Source organism: Saccopteryx leptura, chromosome 1 (genome assembly GCF_036850995.1).
Source record: "Saccopteryx leptura isolate mSacLep1 chromosome 1, mSacLep1_pri_phased_curated, whole genome shotgun sequence".
NCBI lineage: Eukaryota > Metazoa > Chordata > Mammalia > Chiroptera > Emballonuridae > Saccopteryx > Saccopteryx leptura.
The window spans coordinates 140,717,000-140,729,198 of NC_089503.1; positions in this window are offsets into that span (position 1 = coordinate 140,717,000).

Consider the following 12,199-nt stretch of genomic DNA (forward strand, 5'->3'; position numbering starts at 1 on the left):
AAGCACCCATTTGGTTCTCCACCCCCTCCCCCTCCTTCCTCTCTGTCTCTCTCTTCCCCTCCCGCAGCCAAGGCTCCTTGGAGCAAAGATGGCCCGGGCACTGGGGATGGCTCCTTGGCCTCTGCCCCAGGCGCTAGAGTGGCTCTGGTCGCGGCAGAGCGACGCCCCGGAGGGGCAGAGCATCGCCCCCTGGTGGGCAGAGCGTCGCCCCTGGTGGGCGTGCCGGGTGGATCCCGGTCGGGCACATGCGGGAGTCTGTCTGACTGTCTCTCCCCGTTTCCAGCTTCAGAAAAAAAAAAGAAAAAAAAAGAAAAAAAAAAGAAATGAATAGATATTTTTTCCCAGAGAAGACATACAAATGGCCAACCAGTGCATGAAAAGGTGCTTGACATTAGTAATCATCAGGGAAATGCAAGCCAAAACTACAATGAAATATCACCTGTTAATATGGCTATTATAAAAAAGATGAGATAACTAGTGTTGACAAGGATGTGGAGGAAAGGGAACACTTGTGCACTGTTGGTGGAAATGTGAATTGGTGCAGCCACTATAGAAAACAGTATGGAGGGGCCTCAAAAAGTTAAAAATGCAAATACCATATAATCCAGCAATCTCATTTCTTGGTATATACCCAACAGAAATAAAATCAGGATCTCAAAAAGGTATCTGCACTGCCATGTTCATTGCAGCATTATTCACAATAGCCAGGATACAGAAACACCTAAGTGTCTATTAATGGATAAATGAATAAAAATGAGATATATATCTGTAGCTAAAGATATATGTAAAATTGAATATTATTCAGTCATGAGAAGAAAATCTTGTAATTTGTGACAGTCTGGTTGGGCTTTGAGGGTTTTGTGCAAAGTGAAATAAGTCAGAGGGAGACAAATACTCTATGATATCACTTACATGTGGAATCTGAAAAAGCGAAACACATAGAAAGTATAATGATGGTTATTAGGGCTGAAGGGATGGGGAAAATGAGGAAATACTGGTGAAAGAGTACAGACTTTCAGTTATAAGATGAGTAAATTTTGGGGATCTAACGTACAGCATGGTGATTAGAGTCAATAATACTATGTTATATACTTGAAAGTTGCCAAGGTTTTTTGTTTTTTTTTTAATTTTTTTTAAAATTTATTCTTTTTTTGGGGGGGGAGAGAGTGAGAAGGAGGAGGAGCAGGAAGCATTAATTCCCATATGTGCCTTGACCAGGCAAGCCAGGGTTTTGAACCGGCAACCTCAGTGTTTCCAGGTTGATGCTTTATCCACTGTGCCACCACAGGTCAGGCCGCCAAGGGTTTTTTTTAATGCTAAGTTTAAATGCAATCATGATAATACAAAGAGTAATCTTTGAAAATCAGAAAAGAGCATAGTAACTTAAGTATCAAACATCTATATAAAATAAGTGTTACTAAGTTTGACAAAAATACCCACTTAGAACATGTGGTTATTTAAAAAAACAAGAAAGTCCACATGTAAAAACAGTAAAGTTTAAAGGATCTAAGCACAAAAAGAAATGGTAATTATGTGAGATGATGGAAGTGTTAGCTAACGTTATCGTAGTAATCATTTTGCAATATATTTGTTTTCAAGTCACACCTTATATTTTGCAAATTTACATAATCTTCTCTGTCAATGTGCACAAATAAATATTTCATGAAAGATGGAAAGAAATGAAATCAGGTATTGCATATAATTGAAAACCAAATACGATACTTAAGATAATTCTTTTAAAAAGGATTGAAATATTTCTATCAATATGCTTTTGAATTTACTATACAAGAAAGGCAGTTATTTTCCATACTAAATGGTTTCTCTTAATTTCTCAAATATTCTTTATATTTTAGTTCATCTGTAAGTTAATCATTTTGAATGTTTGCACAAACACCCTCTGTGACTCATAAGGTGACCTTTAGTTTATTATGGTCTAATTATAAGCCTGAGGGGCTATGCCATATGTCATTGGAAAGTTGTTTTTGCTAGATTTCCATTAGAGCCTAGGTCCTATCTGACCTAATTGCTTGTAGTAAAGATGTTCTTGAGGCTGTTCCTAAACTAAAAGATAATATAATTTAGTTTAATTGTGCTTCAGTAGATTCTAGAACACAGTTAAATACTAAACATTTTAAGAAGACTCAGAATGAATACTTGTGTGTTAACTCAAAATGTGGCCCTTTTCCATCTCTGACACAGCAGTCAGCATGTGCGCAGGATAGTCATAGCTTTCACAGGTATGTAGTGTATGTGGAGTCTAATAGTGAGATGACAGTGACCACTACTTCCTGATGTGCCATTTGGGACATTTTCTCAGCTTGTCTTACTTTCGTTCACTTTTGTAGATGATTTTTCAAAATAATAAATTTATCCTTATTAAAATATTTTTAAACAAATTTACTAAACTAATAGTGAGTCCTTTCAGATCAGAAGAGAGTTATCTTATTCTTTTTTGGTTTTTGCCAGCGCCAAACATGGTATCTGTCTTATATGAAAGGATGATATATTTAATACTATTATATTGAATTGTATCATTAAGAAAGGACTGTCTCCTTAAATGTATTTTATTGTCGGGGCCAGCACTGTTCAAAGCTGAAATGATAGACATGTTTTATATCTGCTGTGCAATATGGTAGCCAATAGCTATATGTTGCTCTTGAACATTGAAACATGGCCAGTGTGACTGAACAACTGAATATTTATTGCATTTAATTTTAATTTATTTAAAAGTAAATAGCCACATGTGGCAAGTGGTAAGTATATTGGATAATACAGATTCAGATCCAAATTTTTTGTTTGTGTTAAGTTGCAACAGCGTTCTCTCAAATGTTGAGCCTGACTAGATAACTTCCTTATGTTCTTTCTGTTCCTGAAACCGATTCTAGGGATCTAGCTTATTTTTCTCTCCTATTTAAATTGGCCTATCCCTGCCCTGGTCGGATGGCTTGGGTGGTTACATCATTGACCTGATGCACAAAGGTTGCATGTGCAATCCCCAGTCAGGGCTCATATAGGAGCAGATAGATGTTTCTCTCTTTTCTCTCTCCCTCTCTCTTTCTGTCTCCCTCGCCCCCTCTAAAATCTATGAATATATATATATATATATTTTAAAATTGGCCTATACCCAGTTTATCTATTCACCCATTTAATATTTATCATGAACTATGTGCTAAGCACTCTGCTATAAGCTAAGGGGGGAAACAAGCAAGACAGGTCATGCCTACAAGCAACTTACAGTCTAGTAGGGAAGGGAGGGCTAGTTAAGAAATAAATGTGGTGGTGGTAGCAACAGGGCCCAGTGTGGCCACAAAGGAAGGAAGTGTTGGTCATGCCTGGAGAAGACAGGAAAGACTACATAGACGGTGCTGCGAGCCAAGAAAAGTGAGCGGGCATTTTCAGTTGAATAAATGAAGGAAGGCATTTGTTATGGGTTGAGTTATGTGCCCCATGAATTCATAGTGTCCCTAACCCTTAGTACCTCAGAATATAATGTTATTTGGAAATAGGGTCACTGTTGATGTAATTAAGATGAGGTTATACTGAAGGGTGGGCTCCTAATCCATTACGATTGGTGTCCTCATAAAAAGGAAAATTTGGATACACAGACACACACAAGGAAAACACCATGTAAAGACTGGAGGATGCTGCCACAAGCCAAGAAGCTACCAGAATCTAGGAGTGGGACCTGGAACAGATTCTTCCCTAGAGCCTTTAGAAGGAGCATGGTACTTCTGACATCTTAATCTCAGATTTCTAGATTCTAGAACTGTGAGACAATTTGTTTCTGTTGCTTAAGCCACTTAGTTTGTGGTACTTGTTATAGCAGCCCTAGCAAACTAATACAGCATTCCTGTTTGAGGAAGCAGTATTGAGAAATAGGCTGTGGAAAATATGTATTAAAGTTCTGTTCTGTGACTACTTAATTTAGGAATTTTAAAAGAAAAAATAAAATAAAACAAGCATTAGCCTGCATATGACAATTTCTTTTATTAGTGTTTTTCTATGCTTGAGGATAAAAAGCTAAGGATAATAATGTTTGGTGTAAAATTGATAGTATATTTCTGCTAAAATGTGTCATGAATAAAAAAATAAAATGTATACTGGTCACTATAAGTCAATATTATAAAATATTTACTGCACAAGAACATTAATGGCCACAACCTACAGGAGGGACATGTCCATTGCCTTCGGTTTCAGATTTACCCTTGATATTCAGCTCTGTGAAAAGGAATCTGAGGCTTTTAAATATTTTTTCTCTGTCAGATGGCTCAAAATTAAACTTTTTTGGTAGAGTGTGGTGGAGAATCATTGCAACAGGAAAGGATTTCTCTCCTTGATTCGGGTGTGCTTTTGCTGGGCAGTTCCTGTAGAGGACCTTGGTTTTTTGTTGTTGTTGTTTTTGTATTTTTCTGAAGTTGGAAACAGGGAGGCAGTCAGACAGACTCCCGCATGCACCTGACCGGGATCCACCCGGCACGCCCACCAGGGGTGATGCTCTGCCCATCTGAGGCGTCGCTCTGTTGCAACCAGGGCCATTCTAGCACCTGAGGCAGAGGCCACGGAGCCATCCTCAGCGCCCGGGCCAACTTTGCTCCAATGGAGCCTTGGCTTTGGGAGGGGAAGAGAGAGACAGAGAGGAAGGAAAGGGGGAGGGGTGGAGAAGTAGATGGGCGCTTCTCCTGTGTGCCCTGGCCGGGAATCGAACCTGGGACTCCTGCACGCCAGGCCGACGCTCTACCACTGAGCCATCTGGCCAGGGCCAAGGACCTGGTTTTCCCAGAGACCAGCTCCTACATTGTACATGTTTCCCACACCATGCTTCTGCAGCACGAGCAGCTTCTTTAGTACTAGGATCCTGTACAGCGTGTCACACAAGCATGTAAAAGTGTTAAACAACACTGTCAACCAACTTGACCTAAGTGACATTTATAGAACACTCTACCCAACAATAGAAGAATACACCATTTTTTCAAGTAAATGCAGAATAATTTCCAGGACAGAACATATACAAGGCCATAAAACATGTCTTAGGCCCTGGCCGGTTGGCTCAATGGTAGAGCATCAGCCTGGCGTGCAGGAGTCCCAGGTTTGATTCCCGGCCAGGGCACACAGGGGAAGCACCCATCTGCTTCTTCACCCCTCCCTTCCCCCTCTCCTTCCTCTCTGTCTCTCTCTTCCCCTACTGCAGCCAAGGCTCCATTGGAGCAAAGTTGGCCTGGGCGCTGAGGATGGCTCTGTGGCCTCTGCCTCAGGTGCTAGAATGGCTCTGGTTGCAACAGAGTGACGCCCCAGATGGGCAGAGCATCGCCCCCTGGTGGGCATGCCGGGTGGATCCCGGTTGGGCGCATGCGGGAGTCTGTCTAACTGCCTCCCCGTTTCTAACTTCAGGAAAAAAAACACAAATAAAACCCCAAAAAACAAAAAAACATGTCTGAATAAATTTAAAAGAACTGAAATCTTTCATAGTATGTTTTCTAAACCTAATAATTAAGTTATAAATCAATTAACAAAAAGGACTTTTGTATTTGTAGCATAGTACTTCTGGTGAGCCATCTATTTCTGAAGAGCTTTCCTCAAATGCTAGAGTATTCTCTACAGTTCATAGAGGAAAATGCATAACATTAAAACGGAATATTAGAAAACAAAGTCTCGGTCCTGGCCACTTGGCTCAGTGTTAGAGAGTCAGCCCCGGTGTGTGGAAGTCTCGGGTTTGATTCTTGGCCAGGGCACATAGGAAAGGCACCATCTGCTTCTCCGCCCTTCCCCCTCTTCTTCCTCTCTTTCTCTCTCTTCCCCTCCTGCAGCCAAGGCTCCTGGAGCAAAGTTGGCCTGGGAGCTAAGGACGATGGCTCCATGGTCTCCGCCTCAGGTGCTAGAATGGCTCCGGTTGCAACAGAGCGATGCCCCAGATAGGCAGAGCATCGCCCCCTAGTGGGCATGCTGAGTGGATCCCAGTTGGGCACATGTGGGATTCCGTCTGTCTGCCTCCCCACCTCTCACTTTAGAAAAATATAAAAAAGAAAAAAAGAAAACAAAGTCTCAAGTCAATAAGCTTTCACCTTAAGAGACTAAAAGAGAAGACCCAATTAAGCCCCAAGCAAACAGAAGCAAGGAAATAATATAAACAGAGTGGAAATAAATAAAATAGAAAACAAAACAATAGAGAAAAACCATGAGTCAATGAAACTAAAAGAAGCATCTTTGAAAAGACCAACAAAATTGATAAACCTTTAACTAGACCAACCAAGAAAAAAAAAGCACAAGTTACCATTATTACAATGGAAAGAAGCCATTACTACTGACACTGCAGACTATAAGGATAATAAGGTATAATTTGCACATCTTTTTTTTTTTCTTTATTTTTCCGAAGCTGGAAACGGGGAGAGACAGTCAGACAGACTCCCGCATGCGCCCGACCAGGATCCACCTGGCACGCCCACCAAGGGGCAACGCTCTGCCCACCAGGGGGCGATGCTCTGCCCCTCCGGGGCGTCGCTCCGTTGCGACCAGAGCCACTCCAGCGCCTGGGGCAGAGGCCAAGGAGCCATCCCCAGCGCCTAGGCCATCCCTGCTCCAATGGAGCCTTGGCTGCAGGAGGGGAAGAGAGAGACAGAGAGGAAGGAGAGGGGGAGGGGTGGAGAAGCAGATGGGCGCCTCTCCTGTGTGCCCCGGCCGGGAATCGAACCCAGGACTCCTGCACGCCAGGCCGACGCTCCACCACTGAGCCAACCGGCCAGGGCCTGCACATCTTTTTTGAGGGGGAAAGGGTCAACAAATTATAAACTTCAATGAAATGGATACATTCCCAGAAAGCTGGAGAGTACCAAAATTATCTTACTAAATAGAAAATTTGTGTGGACCTATAAGGAGTAAAAATTTAGCTTGGTAATAGAAAATCTCCATAAAAAAAAATTTCAGGTCCAGGTGGCTTCATGGGTCAATTGAAGAAGACATAATGTCAATCCTATATAATTACTTCACAAAACAGAAAGAGGGCTAGACACTTTCCAACTTATTCCATGAGGTCAGTATTAGCCTGACAGCAAAGCCAGATGAAAATATGATGCAAAAAGAAAACTGTAAACCAATATCCATCATTAAAGATATACAGAAATCCTTAGCAAAATATTAGCAAGCCAAATTCAAGAACATATAAACAGGGTTATAGGTGGAATTTATCTTAAAAGCATCACATAATCATCTCACTAGAGTCAGAAAAGGCATTTGAACAATCCAACATTCATTTACTGTACAATGAAAACTCTCAGCAAGCCAGGAATATAATGGATCTTTTTTCACCTGATAGTGTCTTTTTAGAGCTAACCTAATTACTTAATAGTGAATGACTACTTTCCTGGAGGATCTGGAACAAGAAAATGATCTCTGTTCTCATAAATTTTATTCAGTGTTGCACTGGAGGTTCTAGTCTGGGCAATAAGAAAAGAAAAAATATAGGCATACATATTAGAAGGAAAAAGAAAAACACTGTTCCTATTGACAGATGATATAATCTTGTACCTATGTAGAAAATCCAAAGGAATCAACAAAAAAAAGCTACTAGAACTAGTTTGGCAAGCTCTCAGGATACAAGATCAATACACAAAAATAATTTTATTTCTATATACTAGCAAATAACAGACTAAAAATAAAATTAAGAAAATACTCCCATTGCTAATAACATACAAAGAATAAAATACTTGAACTACATTTAACAAAGAAGTGCAAAAACACTGCAAAGCGCTGCTGAGGTAAAGTAATGAAGATCTAAATAAATGAAAAGAAATTCCATATTCATGGATTGGAAGTCTTAGTATTGTTAAGATAAAATTCTTTCCAAATTAACCTATAGTTTTTTGTTTGTTTGTTTTAGATGAGAGGAAGAGGGATAATGAGACAGACTCCTGCATGTGCCCTGATCAGGATCTACCTGGTAACCCCATCTGGGGATGATGCTCAAGTATTAAGCTATTTTTAGCACCTGAGGCTGCTGTACTTCAATGGAGCTATCCTCAGCATCCAGGACCATGCTTGAACCAACTGAGCTACTGGCTATCGGAGGGCAAGAGGGAAAGAAGGGGGAAAGGAAGATGGGAAGAAGCAGATGGTCACTTCTCCAGTATGCTCTGACCGACCAGGAAACAAACCTGGGACATCATACACCAGGTTGATGCTCTATCCACTGAGCCACTGGCCAGGGCCAATCTATAGTTTCAAAATAATCTCAATTACAATCTGAGAACATTTCTGTTTTTGTAGAAATGTATAAGCTGATTCTAAAGTTGATAAGGAAATGAAAAGTATGTAGAATAGCAAAGACAATTTTGAAAAAGTAGAATAAACTTGGATGCCTTACAGTAACCAATATCAAAATATTATCAATATATAATAACTGAGATGGTGTAGTATTGGGTAAAGACAGATACATAGATTAGAAGAACAGAATTGAGAGGCCAGAAATAAAATTGTTCAATTTATGGTCAATTAAATTTTGACAAAGGTGCGCAGACAATTCAATGGGGAATGCATAGTCTTTTCAGCAAATGTTGTTAGAACAATTTAATATCATATGAAATAGAAGGAGGGAGAAGAAGAAGAATGGGAAGAGGAAGAAAAAAGAAAAAGAAGAGGAAGAGAAAGAGGAAGAGGAAGGATAACAACAACAAAACAACAAAGATCTTTACCTCAAACCACATGTCAAATTTAAGGATTTATCAGAGACTTAAATGGAAGAGCTAAAACTAAAAATTTCTCATTAAAACATAGGAGAAGCATCTTTGTGACCTTGGGTTAGGCAATGATTTCTTAGATGTGGCAACAAAAACACAATCCATAAAAGAAAATGGCTAATTTGGACTTGAAAATAAAAAGTTTACTCTTTAAAAGACACTATTAAAATGAAAAGGGAAACATTGATATATATTCAAAAATAAAAAGACAAGTTACAGGGTGGGAATAAAATTTGCAACTGATAACAGATTTGTATCTAGAATTATAAAGAACTCTTGCAACTCTATTATATACAAACAAATAATCAAATTAAACAATAACAAGAGATTTCAACATTCGAAATGACATAGCATCAGAAAAAATATATGGATGACTGATGAGCACATGAAAAGTTGCTCAACATTATTAGCCATTAAGAAAATGGAAATTAGCCTAATCAGGCTGTGACACAGTGGATAGAGTGTTGGCCTGGGACGCGGAGGACCCAGGTTCGAAACCCCGAGGTTGCTGACTTGACTGCAGGCTCATCTGGCTTGAGAATCGGATCGCTGGCTTGAGTGTGGGATCATAGACATGACCTTATGGTCACTGGCTTGAGTGTGGGATCATGGATATGACCCCATGGTCGCTGGTTTGAGCCCAGAGATCACTGGCTTGAAGCCCAAGGTCATTGGCTTGAGCAAGGGGTCTCTCACTCTGCTGTAGAGTCCCCCCCCCCCCCCCGCACATATGAGAAAGCAGTCAATGAGCAACTAAGGAGCTGCAACAAAGCATCGACGCTTCTCATCTCTCTCCTTTCTGTCTGTCTGTCCCTATCCCTCTCTCTGTCTCTGTCCAAAAAAAAAAAAACCCCAAAGAAAATGGAAGTTAAAACCATAATGTGATACCATACATACCCACTAACATGGCTATAATAAAAAAGGATGACAATACTAAGTGTTGGTAACGATGTGGAACAATGGTAATTCTCATACATTGTTGATAGCAATGTAAAATAGTATAGCCTATTTGTAAAAACAGTTTAACAGTTTCTTAAAAAGTGAAACAAACTTACCATATGACCCAGTAATTTCATTCCCAGGCATCTACTCAAGAGGAATATGAGGCTTGTACAGGAATATTAATAGTAGCATTAGTCAGAAAAGCCACAAACTGGAAACAATCCAAGTACTGAATAAATAAATTGTTAAATATTCATTTAATGGTCATTATTAGCACTAAAAAGGAATAAACTACCAACACCTGCTCCAGATGAATCTCAAAAACATTATGCTTTGTGTTAGAAACCAGACACTAAAGACTACGTATTGTGTAACTACATTTATATATAATTTCCCAAAAAGGCAAATGTATAGAGACAGAAAGCAGATCAGTGGTTGCCAGGATCTGGGGAATTATTGGAGTTGATTTACAACTCTCTTGAGAAAGTCTATGAACGTCTGCTTCTGAAGTTCCCAGAGCTACCCTTGTCACTTTCCTTCCTAAGATTTCTTTTTGCAATTCCTTCTGCAATTCCATTAAAAACCATCATTCAGAATGCCTGAAATCTAGCTGAACAGACACCCTATAACGAAGGATACAGAAGCAGTCATGTGGAGACTGAACTTCCTATCACATGAGAATTCAATTATGAAGATTTGTTTTCTACCCAAAATGGTTAACTTAAGGATTAATGAAGTGCTCATCCTTCCATGTGGAGAACAAGGTATCAAGAGCCTCTGCCTTCATGGGAATCAAACAGGACTGGGAACACAACTCTGCGAACAACCAAACGCTTGTTTAGTGATTGCTTCCTGGACCAAAAATAAGAGCTACAAATACCAGTTTTGTGACAATTGGGAAAATTTGAAGATAGATTACATATTAGATGATACTGTGGCAGTATTTTTTAATATTCTTGGGTAAAATAAGAAAGATAAAGTCCAGTAAGTAAATTAGCAGAGACAGAGAAAGATGACTGCCAAAATATCAAGGATGAATTGTCAGAATATCTACATTTTTCTCTTTAAATGGTTCAGCCAAAAACAAACAAACAAAAGGTTGAAGATAAAGCAAATGTAATAAAACAATGACAATAGGGAATCTAGGTCAAGAATAAATGGGTGTTGCATCCTCCTGCCCTCCAAATAAACAACAATAATATAAATATTATCCCAGAGGGCCAGGGTGGAGCAGTCTGACATCTGCCTGAGTGGTAGGGCAGGCCCAGGGTTGGGAAATTTTGCTGGGAGGTTCATAGAGGGATCAATGGAAGCAACACTGTGGGCTCTGCTTCTCTAAACTACTTCACGTAGCTTTTTGTCTCAGTAGTCACATTGTGTTTATCAATAGATACATGTTATCCCTGATTTTGTCATCTTTGCAGAATTTGACACCTTTTTTTTTTTTTATCATTATTTTCTTACCACTCTTCACTTCTTCCTTAAAACTTCCTCCCCTAACTTTTGTGACTATCCTCCCTCCTGGTTTGGTTTTATTTGTTTTTGACTATTTGTATTCCTCACAAAGCTATGCCTCTTATTTCGGTCCTAAAATTATGGTACTATTGCACCATCCCCCAGGCCAGAATCATAAGTTTCTCCTTCCACTTTATCATCAACACATTACTAAATTCACTGAGTACTGCTTTTAGAACCAGTGGTTCTTAAAGTGAGGTTCTCAGATCACCACCTCCAGCAGCGGAATCTGAGAACTTGTTAGAAATTAAAATTCTCAGGCCCCACTCCAGACCTAATAAATAAGAAATTCTAGGGGTGGAAACAGCAATCTGTGTAAACATGCCCTCTAAGTGATTTTGATGCACCCCAAAGTCTGAGGACCAGTATTCTAAACTATTAGTTGTTAATCCTAGAAATTCATGGTTGGGCTTCAGGAGGACCAAAAAACACTTTTAAGTGTGTCTTGGCTAGGCCCTGGCCAGTTGGCTCAGCTGTAGAGCGTTGGCCTGGCATGTGGAAGTCCTGGGTTTGATTCCCGGTCAGAGCACACAGGAGAAGCGACCATCTGCTTCTCCACTCCTCCCCTTCCCCCTTCTCTCTCTCTCTCTCTCTCTCTTCCCTTCCCACAGCTATGGCTCGAATAGTTGGCCCTGGAGGCTGAGGATGCAACATGGCCTCGCCTCAGGCACTAAGATAGCTCGATTGCTGAGCAACAGAGCAGTAGTCCCAGATGGGTAGAGCATGGCCTGGTAGGGGCTTGCCGGGTGGATCCTGGTTGGGGTGCATGCAGGAGTCTGTCTCACTGCCTCCCTGCCTTTCACTTAATAATAATAATAATAATAATAATAAGTAAAATAAGTAATTGTGTCTAAAACTGAATATATATCCATATATACTTCTCTGAGTGGATAGCTTTTATTCCTTTTATTTTCAAATGTGTTCATGGAATTCATATTTAGGACTGTCCCTTGCTTTCCATTCTACCACCATTTAACCTGTGATCCAGTCCCTTTGCCACTGGTTTGCACCCCTTT